This window comes from Poecilia mexicana, unplaced genomic scaffold, assembly GCF_051168715.1.
Source record: "Poecilia mexicana isolate PSO_F unplaced genomic scaffold, ASM5116871v1 scaffold_23, whole genome shotgun sequence".
In the NCBI taxonomy this organism is placed as follows: Eukaryota; Metazoa; Chordata; class Actinopteri; order Cyprinodontiformes; family Poeciliidae; genus Poecilia; species Poecilia mexicana.
The window spans coordinates 7,092,615-7,117,869 of NW_028263392.1; the positions used below are offsets into that span (position 1 = coordinate 7,092,615).

At 40.6% G+C, this 25,255-nt stretch overlaps 1 protein-coding gene across 2 annotated transcripts in view; it reads left to right on the forward strand.

Annotated features, from left to right (window-relative positions):
• foxp2 (forkhead box P2) overlaps positions 1-25,255 on the forward strand; it is a 114,487-nt gene that overhangs the window by 11,964 nt on the left and 77,268 nt on the right. The window lies entirely within an intron of this gene.

Genomic DNA, 25,255 nt, shown 5'->3' on the forward strand with positions numbered 1-25,255 from the left:
GCTGACTGTAAAACAATTACAATTATTTGTTAAGATCTGATCATGTGAAGTTTAGAATTCAGTTTTGTTTTGTTTTTAAAACACGTGAAAAGGATGAGATTACATCAAAGCATCTTTCTTTAACCTTCATTTTATTTCATGAAAGTACATGAAATATATTTATAAAGTAAAAATAGTTGGCGTACTTAATTTTGACTGAAAAATAAAAAAGGTATTTGACCTGCCAATCAATGACCAGATGAAGAAATCTAATGAATTCCACTCTTACAATGAGTCTTCTAATTGTCATTGCATATAGGCATCAAAACATCTGAGCAAATGAACTAAAAATGTTTCTAAAGTTTCACTTTGAATCAAAAACATAGTGCTTGTACTTTCTGTGGCTACATCCACTTCCCTTTTTAAGGTATTCTAAACTCCTGACATAAGTGAGAATGAAGCAGAAGCTTTTAGGTGAAGATTTATTTAGCAAATTTGTGAGATGCTGAACTCTCCAGCACTGCTGGGTTTCTTTAGTCCAGATTTCCACCTAAAAGAGATTTAAATATTAGTTTTTAATTTGTCTAGTACTTCAGTTAAATCTTCAAAGATGAATCCTTTCTGCATATCTGCTGGCCAGAAGAAGTTCTTCTAATCATTGCAGAAAAGTGTAATTACCCCAACACTGCAAGCCACACTTGCAGTGTAGACATACAAAAAAAAAAAAAGAGAACAGGAAAAATCTACAGCAATTAAGCACATCTTTTGGTTTCTTTAAAGAAGCTGCAGTTTGGACTCAACAGCCCTCTGCTCACATTTCCAGGCTGAAATTGATTTCTTGTCATAGATCAGAGACCTCTTGTCATTCCATTTTCAATCCCCAAATGGTTTCTCTGAGCTGCTAACTGTCATCCCTGTGAGTGGGCAAACAGGGGAAACCTCCATGGGTCTTTACCCCGGGCACTTAAAGCAGCCAATGGGGTAAAGGCAAAAATCAAAGGGACTCGGACCATTCCCCATTGGTAGCCTCTATTGTGTGGCCGGTTTGGGATTGGTAGAGAAGCTGAACACTGGATAGTGGGATGTGGGGGTGGCTGGAGATCAGGAAAAGTAACCCCTTTTTTTCTAATCCTTATCCACCATTAACCCCAGTGCCCCACTGTGTGGCTAAGATCAGGGCCCTTGGTCAATCCCCCATTCACTTCCACCCAGAATATTTTAAAGTTAAGCCCTGATACTTAACAAAAAAAGTCTTACTCATCAAAGGTTTACTTTCCCTGCTTTCCATCTCTTTGCTTTTGCTCTGCTGCCATTCTTGTCTCTGTGGTCTGCTGTTTTGTCTTTGCACTTGGGGAGAGAGAGGTGTTGAAAGTTTTGCAAGTTCCCAAGTTTCCATTTTTCAACTTAAAGTTTAGTCGGAGGTCTGATGGTGTCACGCTGTGAGCAAAGTGGAGCAAAAGTAGCTGAACCAATGGAAACCTGCCCACTGCTAATCTCTCTGATAAATAGACTCCTGATTTTATTCAAATTATTTCCATAAGGGAGGTATATTTTCCTACCTGATATTTATATCCCCAGCTTTCTTTTTCTCCTTAGACATTTGCTGATAATAACAAGACTGATTTGAGTCCAGATTTCCAACTCTGTGTAAACATTTCAAATTCCTCCTCTTTTTTTTTCTCCCTGTGCCATAGCTTTTCCTAGCAACTGTCAGGCATTCGACACATCTGAAAGAGAAATGATTGAGGGTCAGAGTAGAAAAACAAGCAACCATATGGAGGTGCAGAGTTGACGGACGGGAGTGAAGAAAAGAAATTGCATGGAGAGTGTTTGTCCAGAGTGCACAGTTGCCATGAGAATGAAGGTGGAAAGTAGAAGAGGCTCAAAATGAGACTAGCCATCATTGCTTAAGAGAAGATAAAGAGTTTCAGTAAGGCTATTGATCCTCGTGTCTCTTATCTTTCATCCAGCTGTTTTCAAAGTTCCATTTTTTTGGCGGGAGGTTTGGGGGGTATTTTAAGGACGAATGTGTACTTTAAAAATGTTCTCAGAGAAATGATAGAAAGTCTGCTTTTCCTCAACAAAGGTGGCCTGAGCTTACTTTGGAGCCCCTCCAATTGTACTATGCACCTTCTTTTAGAGAAGGCTGACACTCTGGAAATGAGTGATTGCAAACATTGCATGCGCAACTCTAATTAAAAAAAAAGCATCTAGTGTTTCATGTGTTATCCTTTCCCTGCAACCTAATTGGAGAAACGTCGGGCGCGGAAGCCGGGCTTGGATGGCATCCGTCCAAGAGCTAGAGATTATTGTGAAACCCAACCTGAGGCTGGGATGACATCAGAGAGGCCTGACTTTGCGCTGAACTCCGTCTTTCAGGTGGGAAGAATTACGAGCGGCTTCACTCGCAGGTGATCGCGTCCAGTGGATCAGTCGCACACAAGTCCTGCATTCTTCTCCCAAGGTCTAAACGCTGATTGCCCTGACAGATTGAACTTGTGTGTTATCAGCGAACTGTCATGGAGCCTCATTTTTCAGACTGCACACATAGTCCAGAGTTTATGTTAGCCATTCACCAGTACGGTGTTTTATAAGGGAAATTGTCATCACAACATAAACTAAATATACAGTCATTTTACCTGCTGGTGAACTATTTCAGTTTAGGCTGCCAAGACGTTGCTATATCTAAAGTATGTGAAACATTTTTAAAATGCAAACATCGTCTCAATGCCTTGCCTTAAACACATATATAATCAATTAAAAAATATTCTCTTCAGTATTTTATAAGCCTCAGAGGAAAACAAATGACCTTTAGTCTATGGTAGGGTTTCACATAGTTTATCTAATATAAATAAGATTAATTTTCAAGTTTCTGATTGAATGTTGATTTACATAATTTTCATCTTTGCACATTAACAGTTCCTTTATCAGACGATAATAAATACATATTAGATAAAGCCTAAAGGAATCCTGACAAATATTTTATTTATATTTTAGATTTTACAGCTGCTATAGAGCAGTTAATATTCATCCGCCCTTACTCTGATACTCCTAATTAAAATCTACTTACATCAATTTCCTTCAGATATCTGTTTAGTAATTAAGGATGCTATGGCAAAATAACAGTGTGGGATTACCTTACACATATGTTAGTACTACACTTTTCATATTCACTTTGTTCAACAGATATTTCAGGCTACCACAAATTTCTTGGACCTGTCAAAAAAACAACAAAAAAACAAAACAAAACAGATGCTTCACTCACCTTGGCATGCTAGATGCCTGAAAATGGTGGTAAAACTGTCAGCATGACTTGCTTTGGGCTCTGTTTGGCTAATAATTATCTAATCACTTGATGGTGCTCAGAAAGCATTAGGATATGATCACTACACAGGCAGTTTATCTGTAAATATGATTAAAAAATAAAACAGGACAGTTCTCAAAAATGGTCTCACAGTAGTTCCACTGGGCCCTAAGTATACCATCACTATATTGAAACATGGTAGTGACTGGATCATGCTGGAGGATGCTTATTGTTTCAGTCGAGAATGGAAAATTGCTTTTCTCATGGTCTAAATTCAATATGAAACATTTTTAGCTAGTTTATCTTCTTACTTGAACAGGTCATAGAGACCTAACCTGAATACTTGCAACCGTAGTTACAGCGCAAGTTGGCAGCTGAATACAAAAGCCTGCCACACTTTTGAGATTTGATTTGTTTAAAAAAAAAAAAAAAAAAATCTTGAAACCCATCTATTATTTTCCTTCCACTTTACAAAGGTAGGATAATTTCAAACAAGATACCCAAAGACTAAATTGAAGTTTTTTTTTTGGTTTTTTTTTTTGTTAAAGTGACAAATGTTGAAAAAATTCATGTGGTGTAGATACTTTAGCAAAGTTTTATATTTTTTTTCTACTTTCAATCTCTCTTAGTGTAAACGTTTCAAATCAAACAACGCAGTTACAGTCGGTGGAAAAGCTTTTACTCCAGAGGCAACAAGTCAAGTCCTTTGTTCGTAATGAACATTTGATCGCGGCTTGAAAAGGGATACCAGTGGCAGAAAAATCCTACAAGAGCTTCTCGCTAAGACTTCCTCACCGCAACCCACAAGCCAGACAGTGCAACTGCTCCTACCTGGTTTGAGGCAAAACGGGTAGAAAGCATTCTTGTGTGTGTAGCGGTGGGGAGGGGAGGGGGGGTCGAGAAACACACACAAACTCAGCCAGCATGCTCGATTTGGGTCATAGAGCTGACAGACAGTGGAATGTGAATGTGTGTATGTTGACAAACTCCACTGCACCCTGAATGGGGTTTGTGATTACACCTCATCATGCGTGTTGCATCGGCCCCTGTCCCCCCCCACATTCACCACCCTGCTCCCACATCTCTCCTTCTCCCTGGCCCTCGCTTCCCTTTCCCTCCCTCCCTCCTCTCACCATGGTGCCTCTTGGGCAATCATGTGGTCACACTACCTGACTCCTTGCTGCTCAAGAGTGCAGTTGACAAAAACAGCCCGAGGCCCGTCATGTGGAAAAGATTCAGTCGGCACACAGCACACATACCACCCTCCCACCCCGCGCGCGCCAGCTCCTCGCTTTCTCGTACTAACTAACCGAAGCGCCGGGGTGTTTCCTTCTTCTGCTCACCTGTGAAGGAAAACGGCTTCGCTCTCCTCCTGTCTGAGCGCGCCGGCTGCGTGTTTTGCATCAACGCGGCTGCTGTGCGTGAAGGCTGCTTTAAACAGTGAACACGGGGCGCCGTTCGCTCTCTCCCTCCCGCACTCTGAGAGGTTCAGGCAGCTTCTCTTTGTCAGTTGAGTTGCACTCCTCGTGTCATGTAACATAAAGCTGGCGGTCAGTGAGAGCTTTCTGCTGTCAGTCAGCCTGGTGGTCTTAGGCTGTCGAGCTGCTCACCTGTGTTTATTGGACAAGACCTGCTCCACGCTACCTTGGGAGAACATCTTTTCTTCTCACTTCAACTTTCTCCCTTCCTTTCGCTTTCTCTTTTACTTTGTTTTTGTCTCTTTCTATCATTTCTTTTGTCTGTCAAGCGCTGTCTCACTGTTTCTTTTACTTCTTTAGCCCACCAGTACCTTTCCCCCCCACCTCAGTTTCTCTCCGTGCTGTCCTGTACAGTTTATTTTTCTGGCTTTCTTCTTTGCTGCTCTTCTCTTCTCCCCAATCTTCCTCTCCTTCGGCTGTCCGATTTTATTTTTGTATTATTTTGGGACCTCTTTGTCAGCCTTTCGCTTTATAGCTTTGCCATCTCTTTGACGGCAGTTTTCATCTTTTCTCCACACCTGGCCGAGCACACGCACGGACTGGCTGCGCAGCCGCTCGACGGCTGATTGAAACTTGTGTCTCAAAGTTGCTAATGCTCACTGAAGCATTATATTGCAGATAAAGTAAATAAACTAGGCTACCAAGGGAGGAATCTCTGGGATAGACCAGCAGATGACACACACTCCTATTCACTTTGCCCTGCAGCGGCTCTCTCTCGTTCACTTACACTCGCATGAAGAAGCAGAAATGCATCAAGTGAATGGCTGAAAAGATGTCAGTGATGCTGAGGTGCGAAGAGAGCTGGGGGCACGGAGATACTTTCTAAGGCTCAGGAATTTCACAAGTCTAATGTTTTTGAGGGGCTCTCCATAGAAGTAACAGGCAGGCTCAGAATATGTAGAGATGTTCCCTCCCTCAGTAAACACTATAATACAAGGGGCATCTGTGCTTAATTTGTAAATATTAACATAATAAAATGCTAAAGTAGACCACAGTATTTCCACTGTAAAAAGTGTCTGTAGCAGCACGCATCGAGGATGCTCTTTTTCACCAGGAACAGGGTTAGATTCATAGATGAGAGTTGGACCAGTTTATGCTTGAATGTAGACAGTCACGGAGGGAAACCTGATAGAAGTTGCAAAAGTCTTGGGCACAGGAGTAAAGGTTCACCTTCTATGATCGTAAACATACAGAAAGACCCACAATGAAGTGGGTTGGATAAAAACAAAATGATTGGTCCAGTTGAAGTCAACACTTAAATCAAGTTGAAAATGTGCCAAGACTTGGAAATTGATTTTCATAGATGCTTTCCATTTATCAGATAGACCTATGCAAAGTAGCAACCATGGTCGTGTTGCAGACATGGTGGTGGCAGCATCATAATGTGAGGAAATGTGAACTTTCAAAGTACAGATTAGGGAGAGTCAAATAAATGTTCAGCACATCTGTCAGATTTTTTTTTAACTGGGAATAATTATTGGGAACCATACGTGTATCAGTTTCCTTCCACTTCATAAACATGCACTACTTTTTTTCTTTTTTCTTTTTACACCATCACAAAAAATCCTAAAATAATACATTCAAACATTTGATTTTAAATGTTCAATGAGTGTAACTAGCTTCTAAGATGATTCTTTTATTCTGAAACTAGCCAATTATTCTCAGAAAACTTTTTTATTTTTTAACGATTGCAGTTTTATTCATCTTCAGTAGGATAGTTAACATACTGGTTAAATGCATGGGTTTGAGTCTTTGTGACTTTAAAGCCACTGTCCACTAAATGATTCTTGAGGTTTTTTTTTTTTTGTGCTTTTGAGGCAGAAAAGCCACACGTCAAAAGAACTGTGCCCTCAAATTTCCCCCTGGTTTTATGTAAAAGTTTTCTCGCATTCACCGAAGTCCCATTCTGTGCTGTAAAGTGGTATAGCTGACATGGTAATACATTTGTATTGTGCCCAGTGATAAATACTCTACCAGGTCTTACTCACTCCGCTGCCTCCGAATGTGTCCGAACAGCGTCTGTATTGTCAAAGGCACAGGGGGTCATTTAAATCTCACTCTCGTTCCCTTCTGCCTTTTGTCGAATATTTCTACGCCGTTGATAGTTTTCTCATTTATTTAGTGAATAGTCTGCTGGGTGATGAAGGAAAAAAAAGACTTTTGCATTATGGAAATGATGGAATGGGTTATAATCTCCCACATATTCATCACAGCAGACATTGGACCCTTGTGATACCGTCCTCCATTGGCTATTGTTCCCATCCTCTCTTTGCGTACTGTTCCGCTCAATGGGCAAAGCAGGTTTTAATCCTGTCTCTTTTTGGAATGACAATGTTTACCAGCTATCATTCAATAAGGAGCACGACACACATCTTTCCATGTGTAAATGGCCTGAGAATGAGCTGAAGTTGGCTGTGGTTGGCTCACTGGGAAGGAGGGGCGACGTGTTTAAAACATTACTTTAAAGGTCATCGTTTTTACAGTTTCTCTTTGTTAGTCATGGAAAGGGTTGTAGCTCACAATGGTTGTTTCCACTTATATTTATAGAGAAAATATAGAAAGCAAAGCTTAATGAGATGCAAAGCAAGGCAGCCAAGGACACAAGAAAGTTGCAGAAGAAGGACAACATTAGGTTTAGAATACCCAAATCAACCTTCAGAGCATAGCACAATGTCTACGCAATCAAATAATGTTAGTAGCTAGATCCCCAGCTCAATTTTTAGTTATGAAATTAAAGATTTCTTGGCAATTTGTCCAGTAGCAAAGAGAAAGTCACGAGAAACATTGTCTGGATCTTAGGGATTTGACATACTGGCACCTCACCCAGGGATGTAAAAGTTCCCACTCAGCCTGTAATTTACCGTAGTGTGAACTAACCCATTATGAAAAAAATGTAGACCTTCTAATTTCTGGTTTGGTTTCTGTTTTTTTGGAAAAGCTATAGAATGGACATTAATTAATTATTTATGTTTAATTCTATGTATATTTTTTATTTTCAGTGCTAAAACATTTTTGCCTTCTAATTTTTTTTTATGCTATCTACCATCACTTTTCTGGCCTAAGTTATTGTATTTACTGTTAAACCCTCCTCTTTTCCCCAAACCTGTTCTGTGGTTTTCTTGACTGCTTCTCAACATGCTATCAAGCTAATAATGGTAAGAATCAATTAAAACTCAGCTGTTATTTGCTGTATGTTGCCATCTTCATCCTAAGGCCCCTGCTATACTGTTTTCCTGCCGTTTTGACAGCATGTCAGATTAGCACCATTGTGGCTAACAACCATCAGTGTGTTTTTCCCCTTATGTCAGCTACCATTTTCTCCCGTCACCACTGATCCGCTGCCGTACCACCGGCATGTGTCTCTTGCTGTTGCGTGAAGTAAGAAAATGAAAAACAATCACCGCAACCTCCTGCGACCCCCCCTTCCCACCAACCCTTCCTGATGCGCAGTCAGTTAAGTGGTTTGTAAGACGTTTAATTACCAAATGGTTTAATCGTTATTCATCTCATCATTAGATGTATGATATTAAGTGAATTGCTTCCCCTGGGTCCCAGTGTTTCACAGATCAATAGATTTAGATGGGACTTGAAGGGACTTGGGGGTGGGTGAGTGGTGGTGGGGGGGCAGTTTAAATCACTTCATATGAGTACACCCATTGTCTCCGTGATGCACACAGACGACATCCACCCGCTTATTTTTGCAGCGAGCTATTATATAGGTTTAATTATGCTAATTTCCACATCCGCATGCGTCAGGATGTCACTTTTTAAACAGAGATATACAGCTTCTGGGTTTATTTTGATAATGAAAGGAAGCGAAACAATGAGTGAGGTTAAGGCGCCACACGATTTCCATCACTGGAGCGCTTGTGTTCGCACTTTGGGACGAGGTTGTTGGTATCGAGCTTTGTGTGAAGGCGTTGTGTAGATTTCTAATGCGGCACGGTACACCTCTGAGATCCAGTAGCCTGCAGCTTGGTGTCGCCTGTATTCCCAGCGTGAACATGGCTGAGTGGTGATCGGGGACCGGCTGCACCAGAAGCTTCTATTAACTGCAGCAAGCACTACTAGCCTGAGTTAATTGTCCATTATCTGCTATTATCTAAGCCATTCCTCTCTTTTTTTCTCTTTTATTCTGTCTCACTCGGGTCTCTACCCATCACTCCCAGTTTCACTCAGTCAGTGCGCTGTATCCACTTCCTTTTTCTACTTTAGCTACACTAAAAGAGCATGCTGGCAAATCCTGGCAACTGGGTTCAATGGTAATAATTCCCTTTGTTCCGGAGGTTGCTTGTACAGCAGAAAGCACTACATTTTCACAGTCTTATCATCTCGCTACTCGAACAGAAGGCCCCCACGTTTCTTCTAAAACCATTCAGTGCACTGACGAAGATTAGTCAAGTATATAAACAAAAATATCTTTTAGTTATTTACTGAATCAAAACAACTTATTCTCCGTTCATTTTGATGATGTAGCTGATCTGCTGAGTTCTTTGAGGAATCCTCAGTACTTTCACTTGATGGCACTGTTTTCCTTCTTGCTCCCACTGAAGCAACAGGGCATGTTTTATGCATGCTGGGCACAATGTGGGGGGGAAGAAAGCACGGCTGTGCCACAGAGATGCATCTCTCTCCTTTCTCTTCCTGTCCTCCAAGCTGCAAAAGTCACATTAAAATCATTAGAGCTCATGTAAAAGGGTTGACATGCAAATACACATTAACTTTTGTATATTTTCAGGTGCTTGCAAAATGTATGCATCACATGCATGAAAAGTTGGGGAAAAAATAATACAATGAATTTGGAGTTGTTCGAAGTTGTTTTTGAGCTAGAATAAATTGTCTTGGTCCAATCAAAGTAAATAAACAAACAAACAAAAAAAGTCAAAGCATATTTCTTAATTGTTTATGTTTATGTTTAAAATTTGGTTGCGCTTTTGGAGACTTTCAGTTTAGGTTGATTTGAAATTGACAAATTGGCACAGTTTTAAGAATTAGTCATCCAAGGTAACAGAAAACTGAGAATAATTTTGGATTTATAGTGGCCTGTAGAAGTATTAATACACTGAATTTTTCTTATTTGGATTCAGAAATAACAACATTCAGCCTTTTTTTTCCTATTGGAAATTAATAATTGAAAAATGTTGGAAAAGGATACACAATTTTTCACATTTATTTTATGCTACTTCATTTACTTTGACTTGCATAAATAAACTAAAGCATTTGTATTCCAATGTGAGCTATTTACATGATGACCAAACTGGTTAGCGATAAAGCTGTGGAGAAGTTTGAAAGCAGATTTAAGTTCTAAAACATGATTCCAAGCTCTTAACTTCTCACAGAGAAGTAAAGAAAATAGAAACATCATGACACAACATGGCAAATCTAAGCAAACTTGCAAGGGCAGCATAATTCAGAGACGCAGCCAAGAGACCCATGCTAATGCTAGAGAAGCTCCAGCGTTAACTGGAGGTAAAAGCGGGAAGAAAACTTGTTAGAGGTTGCCAAACACGGGAGACTGGGGTGGAGATTTCCCTTTCAGGACAATGATGCAAAAACACACAGCCAGAGCCTCACTGATTGGTTTAGATCAAACATATTTATGTGTTAGAATGGCTTGTGGCAGGAGCTAAAAACATATGTTCACAATTGAGTTTGGCATTTCAGTTAGATTCAGTTTTAAATTTAAAATATGCTAAGGTGATCCCAAAATATTAGCATCTGTAATTCCAATAAAAGATGTTAGTGCTGATATTTTAAGGTAGAGCTTTATTTACAAAGTATACACATATATTTTCTTCCTGCTACTTTGTGTTTGTCTATCACATGAAATCACATTGAAGTTTGTGGTTGGAACAAGACAAAATATGAGAGGACATGAACCTTTTTCACATTTACAGTGCCTTTTGCAAGGTACTATAAAGAGGGGGCCGAATAGATGAATGGGAAAACTGCAGGGTGGTGATTGGTCAACATCATATTAAGTCCTCAAAAAATAAATGGTTCGACATTAAGAAGTGTTGGCCTGGTGGTCCCGCCTTGTGAGCAGCCTGTAAAGAGGCAATACATCATAGTAAAAAAATAAATAAATAAGCAGAGCTTGTATTTCAGCTTGGTGCGCATCATAAATAAAGGTGGGCCGTGTATAATTGAGGCTCATGCGTGAGGAACTCGGCTGGAGATGAGAAATGGAAATCTGTGTACTGGTAAATAGATAATCACACAAAAGTAATTGAGGTTTTCAAACCCCAATCTAGTCTGCCAGCGTGAGCTCGTTTGCATGTTAATCACGTCAATGATTTCCCTTCATCACAGGGAAGTCCATGCACACTTCCATAACCAGCTTTTAATTGCATTTAAAATGTCACAGAGGTGGAACACATGTAATTTAGCCAGAACTGTGTCCAAATTAATGGGCACTATTGAGACGCTCCATTGGACAGGGTCGGAAATGAGAGAGGCTGTCCATTGTTTGGGTCTTTATTAGAGATGCTTTAGTCTTCTTCTCTCTCTATGATGATATCTCTGCGGCATCTTTTGAAGTTTATATAAAAAATTCAAGAAGAAATCTGAGGGGGAGGAGAGGGGAAAAAAAATTAAAAACAATTGTTGATGACTCAACTGTGAAGTACATGCCAACTTCTTGCAAATTTAGCAACTTGGATGGACGGTGGAAAGAAAGAACCCCAAAAGTAAAAGAGTTGGGTTTTAAAGAGGGAAAGAAAGAGAAGAATAGTTTATTTTCTTTCATCACCAGGTGTTCTGTGGCGTATAAATTACCGAGATGATGTTTCCATAACATAGCTGAGGGTACTCCAGAGAGGGGAAAGCTGCAAAACAGACCTATTTAATTTTTCATAGAGGTGGACCATCAGGAGCCATAAGCCAATATTCCTCTTCCCCTTTTCCAGATGCCTTCTACACCACTATATCTTACCAAAACCCAAGCCCCTCTTATTTTTTTTCCTCTTTTCAAAAAAAAAAAGAAAAAAGTTCTGCCGAGACCTACATGAAAGGAAGGAACTGTTGAAATGTTAATTTTACCATCTGCTGGCGAGGTCTGCTACCTTTTCGTGGATGTGTGTGAGTCACAGTGCGCGTGCGTGTATGTGTGTGTGTTTTCTTTTTTCCTGCACCTTTTTTTTTTTTTTTAATTCCCTGTAGTTCTGTTCTGTTTCATGAATGTGCTGCTATTTTGGCTGTTTGAAGTCATGGGGTCTCTGTGAGTGTGGCTTTGACTGGCTGGAAAATACAATGCCACATGGTGGATGGTGGAGACTTTCCCATTAGTTTCCTGTTTAGAGCCCGCTCCCCTTCTGGTAACCCAGTTTTTTTTCTTTTTTATCAGTCCCAAGGTTCCTGTTACTAGTGCATACCCACCTCCTGAACACACTGTGCCGATCCCTCTTGCTTACTTGGGCTTGCCCTTTGCCTCTTCCTCCTCGCCATGCACATCTTCGGGGACCCATTTGTCGTGTTTATCTTAATGGTGATGATTTTAATCACTTGTTTACAAGACCCAAGGTTTTTATTTGAGTCAAAACTTTTTCTCCCACCTTGAACGCATATACGAGGTCGTCGCAAAAGTATTCGCACCTCTTATCCTTTTTTTTTTTGTACTTTTTATTGTGCTACGATCACAAACTTTAATGTATTTCTTGTGAAGTGGAAGGAAAATTATTTATTGCCTTAAAATTTTGGCTCCTAATAGCGTTCTAAAACGTGACATTTTTATTCATTTAATTATAAGCCCCCTTGCATCAAAACATTGTAGAAACCACCTTGCCTCACTGCATGATGCTGCCATCACCCTATTTTTAGCTGCCTTACCTTACACCTCGTATTGAGGCCCAGAGAGTAAATATTTTGTAGAGCCAACATTTACTTATAAATAATCACCGCAGCAAGAAAAAAATTGCCATTACCGTGTTTGTGCTTTCTTTGTGTCAGTCTTTTGAGTCCATGCTGAGTTAAAGCATAATGATGCACTACTTTGTGTTCGTCTATTCCACAAAATCCTAGAAAAAAATACATTTAAGTTTGAGGTTTTAAAGTGGAAAAAAAAGAAGGCGAAAACCTGTAGGTGTATGAAATATGAAACACATCTGTGGTGTGTTGCTTTCATGTAAGCTGCACAAACCCAACTTATATCTAACAGGCATTTATCTGTCAATGAAACTTAAGTTCCCGTTTTTAATCTGCGCTACACTTTGTTAAAACTAAAGGTGCGCTGCCTAGATTGCTGTGAAATATGTTGCCAAATGGCTCAATTCCATTGTGAGATTTGATAGTTGGCTATTAGGGTGAGGCATCCTGTGTGCAGAGTTGCTTAGCATTTTCCTTGGCTCGGACCAGATTGTTTAGTCTGCTTTCATTGTGAGCTGTTTCTGAGCTGCAGTTGACGGTTGTTTGCAGAGCACTGGGGGGAAAATGTGAGAGGGGGCCAGCACCTCTCTCTATTTATTTATTTTCCCCGTCCTTGGAGCTGGAATCTGATTTGTGTTCTTGTTGCTCTATTCTCTCTGAGCGGTTTTTTAAGTGTGGCTGCTGAAATCTAGACTCTGCATGACCTCACCGCTCGGCCTGTGTTTCATTAATGACCAGCCCCTGTGGTTTGGGGAGAGGAATATTTTTCATATGACACCGCCTTGCATTAGTGCAGAGGGGCAGCTGCACAAACCACAAAACCATCCAATTTTGTGGCTTTGAAAGGTGTGAAAAGTTCAGCTCCCTATAGCAAGTCTTGCATTTATAATTATGTTCTGTGTGTATGTGTCAAGAAGCGGAACTACTGAAGGCTTGTAAAAAGAACAAAAGGAAAAAGTCACCTGCTAGAGAAACATTTGTCTCTCATTCGCCTTAAATTGTTCAGATATATCTCAAGCTGAAACTTTCACACACTTCTTTAACTTTGAGGAGATGCATAAAACACAAAGTTGGATTTGAAAGCGGATGTTTTAACCTTTCAGAAATGTTTCATTTAAGCAATCTCTGGACTTCAATATGTATTTTTTTCCAAAGTGCCACATCTGGCGAAAGAGGTATTTCTTTGGCAATTGATTGATTTCCCAGGCTTAGGTGGAAGCAACACATGCAAGCTATGCAGCAGTTGACTAAGAGGGGGTGCAACAATTCACAGACAAGAGTCCTAAGTCTCTGGAGCCTTCCTCTCCATGCTCAGACACTACTGTAAGTCTTCTAGGTTACCTCGCAGGAAATTGAATATCCGAAAGAAAACCTCAGATTTGTCCCATCTGAAACGGAGGCCTTGTGCTGCAAACCTCTTCCTCTCTTTGGCCTTTTAAGCAACTTTAGTGCAAAAAAGCTTCAGCCCCTCGCCCCCCAAAAAGCATAAGACAACATATGTGTATTTCCGAGCCACTCACTTCGGGGGGGTACTCCTATGCTTGTGTCAGCTCCAAGGCAAGAAGAGGTGGAATGGGGAGAAATTGAGGTTAGTCACCGAGGCTCAGAGAGAATGAACAAAGGAGAGGATTACCTAATAGCCCTGCTATGTATTTGAAGTGGAGCCTCGTGTTTGTTTGGGGAGGTTTTTGGGAACGGACGTGCGGGGAGATGTCTCAGAGGCAGCTGATGGGTACTTTTAAGCTGTCAGAAACAGCCCTCTTTCACCATTTGTCTTCTAAAACGGACAGCAGCAGGATTAAACAAGAGGCGACAACAAGATGATGCTGCCAGAAACTTGATGTTTGTTTTTTTTTTTTTTTAACTTGTCCAAATGCTGAAAACCGTTGCCTCCCACTTTAATTGGGCGCCTCCTTCATAAATTAAAAGTCATCAGGCTTGACAAGTGTAAACCGCAGATGCACGCTCGGTTTGCTATTTTCAGGGCGTAGTGTCAAGAGAGCTGTAATGAGTCTGCTCTTTACTTGGGAATGTTTGTAAACAATAATCTAGCAGTTTGTCAGCGAGAAAAGAACTACCGTATTACATTCATGCCAGAAATGAATTCATAGTCACAGCGCAAACATCATCAGCCTGGCATAAGCTGCTTAATTATATGCCAAAACTCCATAAAACAAATGGAGATGGAAACATCTGCCTACATCTGGAAGCAATTGGTTCAGTTTGTTGTATCATTCTATGCGTACTGAAAGGAACTGAATGAATAAAGTTTTGGAAAAATGCTCAGGAATATCTATTAAACCCCATGCATTTCTTTGCACTAAATCTGGACTGCATATATTTAGAAAGTGCATTTTTGTTCTATAGATTTTAATTCTTTTTGTCCCAGCTAAGCCACAAAATTATGTGTGCTTTAAGGGAACTTCATGTGATGATCCAAATAAAATGACCTTGTAATTGTGATATAAAGGCTAAAGGACGGCACGATTTTCAAACGTTTTTTGCAGATTAAAATCAAGAACTGTGTCATGCATCTGTACTTGAACAGAATCAGTTGATTACTTACGGAAATCTTTTTTTAATTTGCATTGGATAAACAATAGACGTCATCCTGAATACACCATCGCCATGGTGGAACACGGTGGTAGCGATGTGACGCGCAGATGCTAAATACAGGGCAAGATATTTTTGGAAAAAACTAAATAAATCAATAAAAATATGACTATTTGTGTGCAAACCAATATTTCATCAAGCTTTCTGTTCTATTTTTGTTGTCAATATGAATAATACACACTATTGCTTGTGGTTTCAATGTGTCAAAATGTGTAAATATTCAATGATGTGAATACTTTCGCATGACATGTCAAGTCGAGTCGTTCCATTAATTTAAAAAATATATATTTACAGAGCTCTTTTCTTTAAAAAAAATAAATAAATCAGCTACAATCATCTTGACTCTCCTTTGATTATATTCTTTTAGAACAGATATGAGCTTTGATTCTTAAAATTCCTTGTGCGTCGTTTTAGTTTGCTAAATTGTACATCTAGTCCTATTTTAAAGTCATCAGCGATTGCTTTTTTGCCACTCAGAGCACTGAGCATGGACAGCTTTTAAAGGGAGTGAGTAGGTCTGATAAGTGGCTCGATTCGTGTACCAAAGCATTTTTACTGAAGGTTTAATAGCGCCTGTATAATGAATTATAATGTATTCTTTCCAATTGCAAATTTTCCTTTAATACAGCCTTTCTGCTATAGTGAAAAAGTCCATCTGAATATTATTGTGACCAGCTTTTAAATAATACAAACCAATTGCATGATTTTAAGCAGTTAGTTTCCGCCAATGCCAAATAGGACGTTGCTTGTATAACTGGATTAGTCAATCAATTTTTAAGTGGAGAATTTTTCTTTCTTTTTTTCTCTTTTCCACCCCAAAAATGATTTACCATGTTTGTGGCACATTGTGGTCAGCTCTAAGTAAGCTGTGTGCATTAGAAGAAAACGCTACTGTTCAGGTGAACATTTCAGCCGAGTTCGAACTCGTCTAAAAAGCAATGTGCTTATAAACTTTGCCGTTCCGCTTTAATGGAACACACCTTTCAGTGAGGACGCGCGGGCAGCCCATCATCAAAGTGAAACTTCCAAAGTTCCGCTTAACTTGTTGCCGAAATAGTTTCTCGTTTTCAAGAAAATTGCCGTGCGCCAAGTGTGAAGAAGTGTATCGGGGAATCTTCCCCGGAGGGAAAAAAAATTGCCACTTGCATACTTGTCTTTGACCAAAGTGAGGCCTTCTCCCACTCCAGGGAACATATGCTGTTTAGGAAGATATAAAGGAGTAATTTTATTACTTGGTACATCTCTCCTCTGAAGCCATTTCATTTTTCTTTTCAGCCTCCACAGAAGCCTTTATTTGATCTCATATTCCAGAGTATGACTGCCTCAAACCAGTTGGCCTCCGTTTATTTTCATTTGGAAAACACATTTAGTGTTGAAGGGATGTCAAAGAGTTTTAAGTGAAGAGCAGGGGGTTCAGGTGTGGAATAGACCAAGGCAAGTTTCTCTACATGCTAATGTCCTCCTGCAGGGACTATTTGGAGCGAAACTTGCAATTTTATTTTCTCACATTTTTATAGGGAGTCTATTCAATATAATCAAGAAAATTATTCAAACATAACCACTGTGAGTCTTTTTATCCTTACAAATACCAGCCTTATTTCTTGAAAGTGCAAGATGAATCTTTTTACACTACACTACAATGTTAAAGGTTATATTTTTGTTTGACAATTAAGATTTTTTTTTTCTTTTTAAATTGTTTGAACGTACATTAGAAATGCACCGGTCAAAAATATTTTGCTGATTCTGTTCCCCTACTATCATGGATTTTAGGCGATCTTTAAGAGAGCAGTTACCTTGAAACAGGATTTTACTTGTTTAAAACAAAGTCTAAGACCCGGAAGCCTCTAAATAAATATTTCCAAATAAGTCTGTCTTTGTTGTTTCATAAAAAAAATAGTATAAAATAGGACATCTTTGCTGTGGAACATCCAGACATGGAGGTAGAGTTGAGCCAAAGTATTCATAATCATGGTAAATTTAGATTGTATGTTTCTTTTCACTTAACAATAAAATGGTTTTGACAGGAAATGAGACAGAGGTTTCTCAGAGAATCAAATAATGTAAAAGGAGCATGAATTTCGAAAATAAATAAAACTGGACTGATCAAGAAATTTTTGTAACAGCGGTGCTAACTGCAAAATTAAAAATACTAAATATGATGCCCATTTTGCCATAAAAACATGTTATTCATTAGCTCCTAATGTGTTTTCCTTTAATTTCCAATTTTTACACGCTCGCCGGCAATAAGCTTTTTTCCTAATTGTGGCTCATTTCAAAATGGTCTCAAGTTTCAAAAGTTCATTTAATTGGTTTATAACTAAGGAAAAATCTAAAATGTGTTCATTATGTAAGAAACACAGAAGATGTTTCACTCAAGTACAATTCCAGCAGAAAAAAATACTAACATCCCGTGTTGTTTTTGTTTTCGGTAAATGGAAAGGACGCCATTTGACCTTTTTAATCGGCGGCTAAGTTTGCCTGGGTACAGTGAAACCAGTGCAGCTGGTTACTCTTTACTCAAAGCTTTGAAACTGCAGATCATTAAAAAAAAACTGTGCCATTTATTAGGGCGCACAATTGGCCTGCCCAGATGTAGCTGGTCACTTGAGAAGGAGACCTCCTCATAAAGTCTTAAGCTTTTACAGCAGGCCCAACTGTGAAGTCCAAATTAACCCCCAACCTTTCCTAAACTGCACATATTTATCTATTTATTAAATCCTGATCCGGCACAGCTGTCTGGAGAAGGCTGCACCTTCTAAGATTCTCACTCCCTCTCTCATTTATCAGTGTTTCTGTCTGTCTCCCCGCCTGAGCCGTGCTGCACCGACTGTATATCCTCTCCAGCCTGTGTCTGGTGACAGCACAATGAAAACATCTTTGTGGAAAGTGTCGTTTCACTTCTCAGGAAGTCCCACTCACCTAAATAGTTCCTCCTCTATGTCTTGTCTGCCTTGCTCCTTTTTGTGTCTGTGTGTGTGTATGCGTGTGTGTGTGTGTATACGGGAGGGGACTGGAGTGGTGGTTGGAGGGTGGTGGTGGTGGTGGGGTGTTAGTGTAGGTGACTTGGGGGCATTTCAGCCTCCACTGGGCTCTGTTCCACACATTCAATTACCTCCAGATGTAATTCCTGTTCCCCACCCATCACCCTTAAATTAGTGGCTAGTAAAAATTAGATCTGAATTAGCCGCGGTGAGGAGAATATGAGAGTTTGACTTTTCCGTCTAATGACTTTATTATTCTTACCTAGGAACAATTTTTCTGAATTAATTTTATCCGAACTTTTTTTTCTCTTTTGTTACGTGTAATTGGTATCTAGTTAAATAAAGGGCTTTTAGTCATGACTGAATAGCTGCTACGTAAACAGGTAAAATGAGCAAGACTTGGAAAACAACGTCCTTTTCCCCAATCTTTTGGAGACGACTCCTCAAATATTCAGCGTTGTGAAAGTTGGTGTTAATCGTTACATTTCTTTATGCCCCATAAAACGCAAGCATTTTTTTCGCTGCTTCTTGGATTCCACGGATGTTAGGTAGCAGTTGTTGCATTGCATATACAGGTGTTGTGCTCTTTTGACTGCCAGTGAAGCCTGCCGCTCCGTCAATCAACTGTGTAGCTTTGTGGTTCTGGGAATGATAATCTTTTTGGCAGAGCCGAGGCTGCTGCAGATCATTGTCATAAACTGGTTTCAGATTCGGCCCAAACAGGAAACCTGAAAGCATGAAATGGCTATTAAACCTCACATTTCCGGATGCCTTTTAATCTTGATGACATACTAGAGCAGTGGTGGAAATTAAAATGCTCAACCAACCGTTGTTATTCTAGGGGGAACATTTGCATCAGTCACTCAAACATTTTATACGGACTAATCCTTTCAAACATTAAAACTTGGTTTGTAGTATTTGTCACAGTTACCTTGGGATACAATTTTTTAGTTGTTTTACCCATTTTACAATCATTTTGTACATGTTGCTGTTTCCACCTAACTTACTTCAATTTCTGACCCATTGACAAACCATTTCATACCTATATCCTGAAAAAATTGCGCATCACTTTGGTGTTCGTTTTAGTTGGTAGTTAATTATTTAATGCCATATAGATATTCAAGTAGAATGCTTAAATCCCTCGTCCTGATCTCTGTTAAGGACAGCTAACTCCTGTGAAATACGGCAGATCGACCCCTCATCATACTAAAATAACATTAAGAAGCCACCTGCTGGTAAATATTATTTATGGAAGTCATAAACCCACATTTTCAGACAGTAGAACATGAGAGGAACATGGAAAAATAATTTAAAACTATTGGTTTGTTTAACTGGATGCAACATGTCCCCCTGTCCGATGAATTGACACAAACTTTCCCACAGCTGACGAATCCAGTCCAGAATAAAACACAGCAAATTTCACATATACTAACTGCCAAATGTTGAAATGATCAGTTCTATATATTGAATTCCTTAAAAAGAATGACATTGTACAAAGTGCTAGAAGTATGCCATGCATGTTTACTTGCACAAACCAAGTCTTTTAAGTTTAGCACAATCTGTTGACCTCCCTAGAATAAGTTTGACGGTTTAGCAAACCACTCTACTGTTTCAATGGCAATGAAAGCTGGAGTGCAATACTGCCTCCAGTAGGTTGGGGGTAGATTTTGAATGCTGCTCCCCTGTTGTATTGGAAACATAAAATTTCCTAGTGTTAGAGGCAAACACACGCACATACACAAAATAAGAAAACTATAAATGGTGTGTGATTTCTTTTAGAACTTAATAAACCTGCTTCCATCCTCACCACATCACATCTCAGCTACTATGAAATAACATTAGCTCTTGTTGCTCCTCTCTTTTATCCAGTTGCAGTCTGCGATATAACAGGTAAACTGCTGTGAGCAGCTCTCGCTTGCACAAATGTATTCATCTCAGCTGAGGATTTGATTCCAGCAACTCATTTAATTCAAATATGCTTTTGAACAAAAGCAGGTCTTTTTTTTTTCTTTCTTTTAGGAAGGGGTTTGGCTTTGAGGGCAGTTGTGGTGGTGAGGAAAATAAGAGGAGGCATGCAGGAGTGCCAATTTAACCTGAAGTGTCTGTCGCTCGTATCCCAGCTCCTTCGTTTCAAGAGGCCGGGTCAGCTTGAACTGCCTGACTTCTGTCATTTCGATCTCTTTTGTTTTTCTGCTGTAATGTATACTTTAATTCCCGCCCACCTGCCGTCTGTGTGTGCAGCAGCGGCGGCGGTAGAAGCAGCTGGAGGGGAGGTGTAGGTATCATTAAGCCTTCAAGTGGCACAGGCGGACCGCTGCCGAGGGCTGGGCACGGTTCCTTGCAGCGTGTGTTGATATTTCTGGGCCTAGCAAAGGTAGAATCTAGTTTATTTTCAATAGGAAGCCAAGCCTGGGCTCGGTTAGACTGCCTCCCCCCAGCTGCTTACTAAGGCTGTTGATATTGAGTCAAGCAAACAGTCTCTCAGGGATGTCCTGTTTGGAAGTCGGCCAAAGACGCAAATGGAAGTCACATGTGGAGATATCCAGAGGAAGGCAATAAAACCTCAGTTCACACTCTCACCCACAACAATCAATTCTACAAGCATTAGAAGAGATGACCAAGGTTTTTATTACTTTGACAATGAAAATTTCCCCCGCACCCTCTGAAAAGACCCCCCCCCCCCGCCCCCGCCCAAAATACACAAAATTATCATTGCAGTGATCAGGGACCCATCCGCCTTCATTATGCGCTCTCTTTTCCCACTGAAACACATATGCAAATATATTTGGACACTGTCATTATCATCCCCTTAATAGACATTTCATTAGGGATTTCTGAATGCACGGTGAAAGTGCAAGTTGCCATGGATACCCTGGTGCTTAAGTACAGTATATTAAAATGGTGCTGCCTTCCAACCACTTATATAATCACCGGTCTGTAATGGCCTCTGCTTTGTGGCCATAAGCAACATATTGTGTGATCAACATTGCCCAGGACTTTAAAAGAGCCCTTCTGAGCCATTAGGCCTTGTTTGCCTCATTATTATTATTATTATTGGTTGTAGTAGTAGTATTTGGGGGCTGGACTTTACCGATCACGACTTGTGCTTGTGAAACATTTGATTGACAAAGAATGAATAGGGGTGTGCTTTATTTCATGCATGTGGGTTTCTTTATTTTTTTGAAACATTGGATTTTCTTTCTTGCAAAGTGACAATAGTATTAGATTTAATGTGAGATGAGGGAAGTCAAAAGAATAACAACAAGGGAAAACTAAATGCTACTAGAGATGCCGTGAATGTTGTGCCCAATTTAAAAATTTTCAGGAAGCTAAAGCTTTGTGAGGCTGATTTTTAAGCTGATACTGATTTTACTCATTCCTGGTTCTTTTTTAGAACTACTATTGTCAGAATTCAATGTGTAATTTTCTACCCTTCCTGTTGTGGATTCTAATTAATTATTTATTCAAGAAGCAGAGGTGACGTCACAATGAGAACTAATTGCTATAGCATCGTACAACAAGACTTAGTGTGCAAGGTGCTGTTAACTGTCGGGTTTATCCTTTGCTCCTAAAGAAAATAGACTCTTAATTGAACTCTTAAATTTGTAAAATAGATAAATAAAACAAATCTTATGCTACAGCCTGAATGAACAGCAGGCAAATCTGAGAAATCTTTTCCTTTTAAATATTTTCCAACAGCTTTAGTCTTTCATCTGATTTCATCTTCAAAGACCTCATTGTTATGGCAAATGGCCAAATTTGAGCCTTCGCTCTGTAACGGTGTCCACACTGAAAAGTGTTTGACTTCACAGCCTACTAGTGTTGTATGCTTCATTCAGTGCTGGAAATTTTTATTTGTGCTTCCAAAGAAGTACTGGTGAAAGCTAATTAAGTTGAAAAAATGTCGACCTCAATCATTGTCCAGTTTCTTGGTGCAACTCGAAATGTCCCTGATGCTCGCAGTACCCGGAGATTAATCACTTTAATGTCAAGCAATTGCTGCAACTCTCAAGCTATCCTTCTCACCATCTTGTGTGATGAAGTGACGGGTAAACCAACTCTGCCTGTCTGTATCTAATTACCCCAAAGCAATTCACTTTGTCGCAGCCTTAATTGAAAATGAATGGTTTCAAAAGTCGCAGTAGTTGTGTGCAAACCGCTGAAATCGCTGCGTTGAGATGAAATGGAAGTCAACATCCTCCGCTGCCGTTGTCATGACGCTCCTGCTGCTCTTGCCAAGGTTGGTAACCAGCTGCCACCCCCACCCTCCTCACTGTACCCACTCCACATGTCTGTCTCTCTCCCCCGTTTTTCTGCTGCCACCTCATCAGTGCGCTGGTGGGCTTGCTTGTATCCCCTGACCTTGGTAGCAGAAACTCCCAGAAGAGGAGTCATGGAGGGAATAAACACCTGAGGGGAGAAGGCACACAATTGTCAGAAATATGAAGAAATGGGCATAACAATCCTCCCTTTCCCACCCCATCTCCACCCAACCGCCCTCCACCCCTCAAAATGTTTCTGAGGAGTTCTGCCGTCTAAAGCCTTTGGCGCTTAAAGAGAAATGGGAGAAATTACTTGAATCATGTTGATGCTCAGAGCAATTAACAGCAGTTCTTGAACGTTAGCCCCTTTTGATTCCCTGCACTACAGCCTGCGACTCCGCCACGATTGTTTAGTGTTTACCGCCTCCGCCTTAGAGCTCCGTGGGTTGACACTAATGAAAACACTACATCTTCTGGTGTGCGTTGCAGCTCTTAATAACATCGTGCAGCTGAAATATGCCTCAGCAGAGCTGCAGAGATAATGTACCATTCAGAGTCTGCTAAATCATACTCGTGCACAACTCAGAGCTGGGAGGCAGAGTGGTCCTTAACCCGTATTATACTTCTGCTAAACACATGTAGGCATGGGCCGGTCAGCAGTATCAAACAGCACCATGGATATGTCAGTGTTCCTACTATTTAATGAGATTTCAGGGAAATTGCGGAAGTGACCTGATCCCTCCTCCCCCCACTTCTCCCCTTCCCCACCTGTTGCTTTTGTAGCACTGATTACCTGGCTGAGAAAAGGCTTCTGCAGCTCTTCTTGCACAAAAGCAAGCAAAATATGTCTTGGTTATTTATTAGTTTTTACAGTTGGGGAGGAAAAAAAAACAGAGATGGCAAAACTAAATGTTTGCTCAAAATATGTTGCTCTAAAAAATATGTGGTATAGCTAGCATTATTAAGCATGTAATATTCATTCATTGATCAGAGTGGGATTAATTGTAGCTTTTTGTTTACACCAAAAAAAAAGTCATGTAACATATATTTAAAAAATAAAAACTGTGTGTAAATACAGTGATACATTTAAAGCAGGATCTCTTCCTTGCTCATAGTTTGTTTGATTTTGTTTCCAACTTTTTTTTTCTTCTACAGAAATGCCCCAGACCTATAGAGATAAAGAAATAAACGTCCCCCCCCCCCCTCCACCTCACTCCGCTTGCATTAAAGCTCTCAGGCCCATGTGGCTCGGCAAGCTGGTGGCAGATGGACTAGCTTTCCCTGCATCTGCTGTGTGCAGACTGGGGGGCTTTGTACTCTTGCTCTCGTGGGGAAGACCGGGGCTTTCTTCTTGCCAGTGGATTCCTGTCTGTTGGAGCGTCTAAGAAAAACATCTGTGGCATGCAAGAGAGAGGGGGAGAGAGGGGAAAAAAAAAGTGACAAAAGAATCGGCAAACACCATTAGCCCCTAAATGTTCCGTCTCATTGTCTGTTGTGTATTGTTTACAGTGGGGTGTGTGTGTGTGTGTGTGTGTGTGTGTGTGTGTGTGTGTGTGTGTGTGCGTGCGTGCGTCCGTATGCGTGCGTGCGTGTGTGTGTGTGTGTGTGTGTGTGTGTGTGTGTGTGTGTGTGTGTGTGTGTGTGTGTGTATGTATGGTGGGGGGGGACACAGTGCATCACATTTGAGTTTACTTTGGAAGCTCTTGTGAAACATACTCTAGTGAATCAGTTTAGATTGCAAAATCAGGTTGTGGCACGTCTTATGAGCACATTTTGATTTTTTAAACTGTAGAAAAAGAAAAGAGAGAAAATGTTAGAAATATTCAACGTCTTACCTTTTTCTCTAATAGTAAAAAGTTTCTTTTTTTTTAAAGGCCTATCAAGGCATCATAAATGCAGACGGTGGTCCTTAACATTGTGACAAAGGAAGTCTCAAGCGTCACTTTAGAATTGTGTCTCGGAGAAACTGCATGCACGCTGCATGTGGTGGTCTCCCCGTGCAGTTTTCAACCTTTGTAGTCCCCCTCCCCTTTCAGATTCCTCCAGAACACCCCCCACCACCTCCTCCTCCACCCACAGCCCCCGCCCCACCAATCCCTCCCTCCTCTTCCTCCTCTTTCCTTCTCACTATTTCTTTGCCAACTCTCGCCACCCTCCGCCCCCTCTCCTCCGCTCCCCACGACAAGCCACGTTCCCCCCCTCCCCCCACCACAACCACCCCACTCCATCCCTCCACCAGCACCCCCTCCTGTCCTCCTCCTCCTCCCCCCGCCCCCTACCCCCCCGATCAAGCCACTGGTTTTTGTGTACTATTGGTCCTCAGGCGTCAAAACAATCCAGCGGGGCTGCCTGACTTGTTTTAATTAGGGAGCGCTGAAACTGCAACTGTCTCTCAGACGTGACCAGGCAGAGGTGCTCTCCCCGCGCACTACTGTAAATACGGCCGTAAATACTTCTCTGGTGATGTCTTTGACAGTAAGCGCCAGCTAGTTGCCCTCTCTACATTTTTTTCCTCTTTTTTCCCCCCTCACTTTTCATTCTGTTTTCTGCGACTGTCTCTCCAGATTTTTTTTTTTTTTTTTTTTTTTGCTTTGTTTTTTGACACAGTATTGCCGTCAGGTTTCTAAGAATACTTCTTCAAATGCTTCTTATCGAGGAGAGTGGATTTCTCCCTCGTTGTTTAAAAGGTAGGTCATTTTCATCTTTGCGACTCTATTTTGGCATGTACTTGGAGTGCTTTGTGACAGCGTGCAGGTTGGAAATGCACGGATGTGA